Genomic DNA, 8436 nt, shown 5'->3' with positions numbered 1-8436 from the left:
GGCTTAGTGCCTCACTTTTGCTGAGATTAGCATTGAACTCAAGATCCTCCTGCCTCAGCCCCCAAGCAGCTGGGATTACAGGTGTGCACCACCGCATCCGGCTGACATGTCTCCTTTTAATAGATTCTCCAAGGTCCTTCTAATTTGCATTCAAGGCCTACTCCCAAAACTACTGCTATATGGCTTAGGTATTTTGCTGTAGCAGTAAATTCTGTATCACGTTTCTATCCGAAAGTAAAAAAAAAAAAAAAAAAAACACATTATATAGAATATGGGATTTATTATAGGAATTTGCCCTTATGTATGCCTACTGCTTTTGTGCCTACTGCTGTGCCTGTCCCCAACATCCAGAGAAGCTGAAGGAGAAGAGCTGTCAGAAACTGGAGAAACTGTATGCTCAGCTGTGAATTCATATGCTCAGCTGTGAATTCATTCCAAGGAGTGAGTTAGCAAATCAGCAACAGAGGGCATGTTATTAACAATTGATGCCTCTGCACCTATTGCACTGATTTTCCAAGCTGTCACTTCACATATGCTTCCAAATTTTTTGTACAATGTGTCCTGTATCCAGGATTGGTCTGAAAATATTTAGGGAAGAAGATCCTGAGGTAAATCCAAGGTAGCTAATAGGTACAACACAAATCCACAACAGCACCCTTCACACCTGTCTGCTTCTCTTTCCATTGTTAATATCATATTCCAAACTCTCATCATTTTATCTGCTTCCATTATACTCTCCTAGTCATCAGTCATCTTTCTATATTATGTGAACAGAATATCTTTGCAGTGTCTCATATTGCTTATTAATTAAAATACCAGTTACTGAGTTGAGACTAAAGACTTATGACAGGATAGTGCCAGGGACATCACATGCCATTTCCTTACACCATCCCTGTACTCTTCTCTTAGAAAACCACTTGCTAGTCCTCAAGGACATCAGATATATTTACCCCATTCCTCATGCTGCTTATTTTGCCTATATGACTTTTCCTCCTATCTACCTGCCTAACTTCCTAATCCTCTGAGGAACATGATCAAATATTTCCACACTGTTTTCCTGGAACTGTGACCTTCTCTCCAGGCAGAATTGCTTCTACACCTATGTTTAAAGAGGACTTTAGACAAATTCCAATTGCTAATTTTGTTCTTTTCATATCTCTACCATGTGCAGGATTTTTTGGGTCATTATTCCCAACAATACAGTCATAATGACTATTTACATAGCATTTTCACTGTATTGGTATTTTAAGTAATCTAGGATATGGGAGGGTATGCATAGGTTACATAAAAATAATACAATATTTTATATAAGGGACTTGAGCATCCACAGACTGCGGTATCCAAGTGGGGTCCTGGAATCAATTCCCTGCAGATTCTGAGGGACAAATGCACACAAATAAGACAAAGTCACTGTCCTTAAGATGCTTAAATGTCTAGATTGAAGGTAAAAATGAAAACAGATCAATTTTTATTAAATATTAAGTACCATTACATTCTAGAAACCATTATAGCACTGAGGCACAAGGGAAACACTAGCTGGCTTCTCTCACAAAGCTAACACTGCATTACGATTAAGTAAATGCTAGTTTAAATAAGTTAAAAAAAAAAAAAAAAACATGGCAAAGAACATGATCCTGTAGGTTCAAGGATGATTTACTGCTATTGATGGCTAAGTGCTGGCATAACAGGTTAAAAACAACTAACTAGTTGATGAAGTAAATGTGAAAGAGGAAAATATTTAATTAAAAGAATGTAAAGAAAAAGTTCAGAGGTTAGGAGGAATATAAATAATTGTAGTACAAATAGAAATAAAAGGGGTGAGGGGAAGTGACACTGGAGGGGTATGCAGGACTAGTCATGACTGTCATCCCTTAAATAGCATAAAAATGGATCCCATCCCAAGGGAATGGAGAACCACTGGAAAGTTTAGGTTAGGAAGTATATTAACATATAATTAGGATTTGTTTTAATTGAGTATGGTAAGACTCACAGACATCGAAGTGAATATCAAGAAGGAAGAAGTTTATACTTAGATCCCTAGAAATAGGAAGCATGACATAGGGCCACACAGGAAAGGGCCAGCATCAGTGAGGTAGAATAGCATAAATAGAAGGTAAAGTCTCAGAGCCTTTACCGGGACTTCTAGTGGAAAGATAAAGTGGGCAAGGTAAACAGTTCAGGATTGGTAGTTTGAATAATTCCATAGTCTTTGGGCTATAAGGAGTGGTCCCCAGTTCTCTCTGGCATCTGGCCCTGGGATGATTAAGGCACAGGAATATTGCCTGCTGGGGTACATGGACCAGATGGAGGAGGGAAGACTCAGGACTAGTTAGTCTGAGTATCGGAGGCCTGCTTCAGGCTGTACCCTTTGCTATCTTTAAGAAATGGCTAATCCCAGGAGGAGCAATCTCTCCCAGTCAGAAAGTGTTGTGGGTTTTGTTTGTTTTTGTACCAGGGATTGAACGTAGGGTGTTCAACCATTGAGCCACATACCCAGCCCTTTTTAAGTTTTGCTCGCTAAATTGCTGAGGCTGGCTTTGAACTTGCAATCCACCTGCCTCAGCCTCCGAAGCCACTGGATTTCAGATGTGTGCCACTACACTGGGTCAGAAAGGTCTTTTAAGGTGCCAAACATAATATACAGAAACTTTCTTTCATGTAAACAATACAGGAAGATAGTAGTCAGATTTGCATTTCTGGCAAATCACTTTAGTAGCATGATGGAAAGGAAGCGTTGAAGGCAGTAAGAAGCAATTATGAGGCTTTTGTGAACACAAAAAAGATGGAGATGAAATGTTACACCATGATCATTTCATGAGTAAGGCTGTGACTACTAGAATGTTCTTTTCACAGGTACATTAGATAGCATAAACCACAATTTGGGATGTGAAATGTGGAGATGAGAGTTGGGTAATATTTGACAGGATAGGGCTGGGTGTGGGTCCAGGTTCATTAAGATATTAGAAATATAGGAAGAGGGATGAAGAGAAAAAGAGTTTGCCATTTCAAACTTTTGAGTTTTGACCTGCATCCGAAACTCATTCCCCATGGATAGGCGATTGCTGGACTGGTGACTGCAAAGGCAAGCATTGCTGAAGTCTCTGCTGGATAGACTGGTGGAATGTCAGCATCCAGAGCTTTCCCAGTAACCAGAAATCAATCCATTTGGCAGGAAAATTGAAAGATCGCCACTTTTGAGATAACAATAGCCTGTGAACTTAGCACAGAACTAGGAACCTAAAATTGGATGCTAACCCAGACAGTGACTTATCATGTAAACTTACGTCAATCAGTCAAACTGGCTATATCTCCCTTCTCATCAATGAAACAACAAGAAAGAATAGCAATCTATTCCTTTGAGATTGCATGGAAAATAGCTAAGTAATGATTATAAACTACTTTGGAAATAGAAAATACTGTGAGAATGTGAAAATACATAGCATTCTAGAACCTCAAAGACTTTAAAGTTAAAACATTCATTAATTTTAATAACACAGAGAAGGCTTGTTTCATTTATTAACACTCTATAATACAAAAGAACCTGGCTAATTCTGAAAATAACCAGGGCCCCTGTGACAAATTAAAGGATTTTAAAAGCTGGAAAACTTCATGAAGAACAGGAGTTCACAAATATGGGTTATGGTAGAGACCAATGTACTTACTTGATTTGTTTTGGCAAGCTTATTTTGTGATTAAAGTGTGGTCTGAGACTTGGGGCAAAAGTTTTCAAATAAGCAGATGCTTCATGTACTCGAAAACTGATGTAGAAATTCTCTGTCCTGTAATAAAGAAGGGAATTTGGTTTCTCTTGATTCCCCCCCCCCTTTTTTTTTTAAAAATATGGAAACAGAACGTTTGATTTTTAAGACTTTGGAATTTCAAAGGCCTGACTTCTAGGGTTAGCCTTACCCTGACTAGCCATGTGGCTCAAGTTAGTAATTCTCAATCTCTTTAAGTCTCATTTCCTTATCTATAAAATAGGGTTGAAAATGCCAACCCCTGCTTTCTGTGAAGAGCACATAAGCCCACATACTAAAGCACACTGGCTGGCACAAAATGCTCAATAAGAGGTAGTTACGCTTTTTCTTGTATAATCTTATATATACAATTAAATCAAGATCTCCACTCTTAGAGTGTGTAAGCACTACCTCTGGCAAAACAAGGTGCTAACATGCCCACTACACCAAAGATCTGCCACCTTTGTGTCACTATCCCCTTCTTTATACATTACTGCTTTGACTTATTCCTTAGATATCCAATTGCACTCTTATTAAAGGGGTTCAAACGGCAGGTAGGCGAGCATCTGTCAGAAATGTTACATAAAGAATCCTTATGTTGGCTATGAGATTGGAAATCTATTAGTGGTTCAGACTTTAAAAACAGGAAATGACTCATGGGAAATACAGTTATCAACTTTTAATTTTGCTAAGTAAGGTCATTTCAAAAACTACACTCCCAATTACTACCAGTATAATTTCATAAAAGAAAGAACATTTTAAATCCCTCTGCTAAAGAACATAACCTATGAGTAAATTTAAATTGAAATATGCCTCATGAAAACTTACCATCATATACTAAATTTTGGTTTTTTGCCAATGAGACTAGCTTACAGACCAGCATTTAATTACCTTGTCTACAGGAAATTCTCAAGATTCTACTTAAAAAATGCACACTATGTTTTTTTAGAAATATGTACCAAATACTAAACACATAGAAACTAGAAGAAGCCAATCAAAATAAAAAGTAGCAATGAATAGATTAGAAAATTGAACACTGAGATAAAACCAAGACCAATAAGATAGCTAAACACATACAAAGTCTAATTATCAAGGAATAAACCAAAACAGGGAACATAGGGGAAACTGTATAAGACAATGTCAAGATTATGACTGGGGAACTGGGCATTTTTTACTTAAGACAAAAAATATGTTTGTAGACCATGAGATGATTGTGGGTAAACAGAAACAACACACGTCCCATCCAAAGCAGACCACAAGTACTCAACTCCTGCTGAGTGTTGCTATGAGAAAATATTTTTTAATTTTTTTGAGAAGCTAGAAATATGGACTTTTGAGTGAAATCCCCTGTTCTTAAATGCTACCTACTAATTTTTTTTTTCCTTTTTAATCACTACACAAGCCAAACAAAATATGCCATAAGAATGTTTGCCATATTTTATCAGATACTCCTTGGTACTTCCTTGGTCTCATATCAGACTAGCTACTGAAAATTCCTTTGTGCTGACTACCAATGGCCATAATGAAGCCCTACCTCTTTCTAGCATCTCAAGGCGCTGCTTTATGAACCACCTTGACAGTTTCAGTTTTCCAAAAGAGATTAATGTCCTATTATGGTTCTGCCTCCCTCCTAGTGGCATTTAGGCAAAAAAAAAAAAAAAAAAACAAAAACACCCAAATAATAAACATTATTCTCACAAACATCACATAGAGAAAATACTAAAATGTTAGATGGATTACCTAAACTTCCCTATTTATCATTAGTTCTTTTACTAGGAAAATATTATCATTCCTATTTTATAACAAGCCAACTAGATCTCTGAAAGATTTGTTAGTAAACACCAAGGTCAAGATGTAGATGCAAGTCTGATCCCAAATGCCACTATTTCCAGCACATGTGACAATGCTTAATAATGTTCATCAAATATTCCAGCTCCCTCACTTCAGATCACACGGAAGGATTGCTCTTCTGGGCCTTTTCCTATTTGTGCAAGGCCATGTGATTGACTGCTACAAATGAATGGAAATGAGATGTGTTTCTTCTAAGCCAGATTTGTTTGCTGAAGTGAGACCTTCCAGAATGTTCTCTTCTAAAGAAGTCTGAGGGTGATAATGCCAATAGTTTGGGCACTCGAGTGTAGAATCATGGAGTACAGCCCAGCCAACTTGCAAACTGTAGCAAACAAGAAATATTTCTTTGTTAGTATAAGACCCCAAGATTTTTAAGTTGTTAATCACAGCATAACATAGTCTGTCCTGAATGCTACTACCAATAATCTCAGAAGCCAAATAATCACTAGAGGATGATATGGAAAAGGAAAAAAAAAAAAAGTTAAAGCCTACTGAACTTTTCAATGATTCATCTAAAGTCCATCATTAGGTAGTTGTCAAACTCATGAAATGCAGATGAATAACTAATGTGCCCAAAATTTGTTCTAAATTAATTTCCTTAGAACTTTGCAACATCATTAGCAATAACATATGATCCAATAAGTGGTTCTCGACTGGGGGCAATTTTGTCCCCAAGGAAACATTTTTTGTTCTTAAAACTAGAAGAAGGTGCCAGTGGCATTTAGTGACTAGAGGCCAGGGATGCTACTGAACATTTTATAACACACAGGAAAACCCCTATTACAAAAACTCATCCAACTCAAAACATCAACAGTGCCACTGTTGAGAAGCTGATCTAATTGTACAAAGCCTTTACAATTTTAAGCAGGGGCCATGGGGTGGGAATGACAAATGGCAGATTCCAAAACAGCAACCTACTTTTTAAAATGCAGTTATATTTTTTGTTCATCAAACTCATCAGGCATTAGATTCTTATTAATCCACGTGTTTATACTGTATTGAGTGAAATTATAAAGAAGGGTGACAAAAAAGAAACTGCAAGAAACAGAATAAGTCATTGTTATTGAGAGAATTGTTTAATTCAGCACCTTATAGAAAGGTAGTGATTTATTTCAGTAAGTTACATTAGTCATCCTGAGTATTCTAAAATAAGACAACTATAAGCATTATGGTCAGTCTCTTAAGGCTTTTAACTTTTTAAAAATCTGTATACTTATTTTGGTTGATCCTCATATTTTGTAGATTCACTAAAATCAGACATTGTCCTAAGTGATGCATAAAAATAAACCAATGGTAGAATGCTATAGGTTGAGACTTCCTTATATGAAATGCTTGGGATAGGAAGCATTTTGGATTTCATGTTCTTTCAGATTTTGGAATATTTGCCTAATTGTGAGATATCTTGGGAATGGGACTCAAGTATAAACACAAGATTGTTTCATGTATACCTTATACAGATTTTATACAGCATGTCATTTTATAGAATATATTTAATAATTTTGCATATAAAAAAGTTAATAATGTGGATTTTTATTGGTACTCAAAAGTTTTGAATTTGGGGAACACTTCAAATTTTGGATTTTCAAACTGGGGATACTCCACCTATATACCCAATACTCTTGGGTTCCCTTTCTCCCTTTAACTGACCAAAAGAACTAAAGAATTCATCCAAGTAAATTAGAAAACAGACCTTTAGTGAGGAAACACAATTCTGTCATTTCCATCTCTCTATTCCCAGCCTAGCGGCAACTCCTCAATCATAAACTTTCCTCTCTACCTAATATCCTAAGACTATCAATAAACATTTATTAAGCACCTAATGTAGGTTAGGCAATGTACTAAATATTTTGACATTGGTCAACAAGTTCTTGTTTATAAGCATTTAAAAGACTAGGGGGAAAAAAAACAGAACAAATGTTCAATAAAAGTAACTAATTATAAGTACATGGGCTGGGGATGTGGCTCAAGCGGTAGCACGCTCGCCTGGCATGCGTGCGGCCCGGGTTCGATCCTCAGCACCACATACAAACAAAGATGTTGTGTCCACTGAAAACTAAAAAAATAAAATAAATATTTAAAAAAAAAAAAATAAGTACATAAGTACTAGGAAGAAGTATGCATTAGACTGTCATACCTAACCTACCTCAGGTGGGAGGCATGAGGGAATGTGTGCTTCAGGGGATCCTTTTTAAGCTGAGACCAGGAAGACAACTAAGCTAGGTAAAGCAGATAGACTGAAACATTCAATTCTGAATGGTATGAACTACCATTTGAACAAGGCCCACAAAGTATGAGAGAACAAGGTGGGTTCCCAAAGCGTCACAGTGATACTTCCTAGAACTTGTATTTAAAAAAAGCTGGGCATGGTGTTGTGTGTCTCTAAGCTACTTCTGGAGGTTGCAGCAGAAGGATCTCAAATTCAAAGCCAGCCTGGGTAATTTAGGGAGACCCAATATTAAAAAAAAAAAAAAAAAAAGAATGAGGACATAGTTCAGTAGCAGAGAGCTCCTGGGTTCAATCCTCAGTACCCTCCTCACCCCTCACAAAAAACCATGAGTTTAAAGATGAGATGAATAACAACTATTTAAATTAGACTTAAACTAAGAGAGAATAGAAAGGAGAAAAAAAGAAAAAAAAAATGAGAAACAGGGAGAAAAAGTCATTCACATTTGTTTAATAAATGTTTTAAAAAGTGTAAAATCACTAATTAAGGTCTCAGAAAACAATTAACCTAGTTCATGACAACCTGTACCAGGAATTGTATTAACAATTTATTGCCAACACCAATGTGCACAAGCTTCTTAATGCTTCCATTTTTCCACACCAATAAAGTTTATTCTTTAGGATA

This window comes from Marmota monax, unplaced genomic scaffold (genome assembly GCF_021218885.2).
Source record: "Marmota monax isolate L192 unplaced genomic scaffold, Marmota_monax_Labrador192_F-V1.1 WCK01_AAM20220418_F8-fsc00003, whole genome shotgun sequence".
Classification (NCBI taxonomy): Eukaryota; Metazoa; Chordata; class Mammalia; order Rodentia; family Sciuridae; genus Marmota; species Marmota monax.
The sequence above is the reverse complement of the archived record's forward strand: the minus strand, read 5'-3'. Positions refer to the sequence as shown.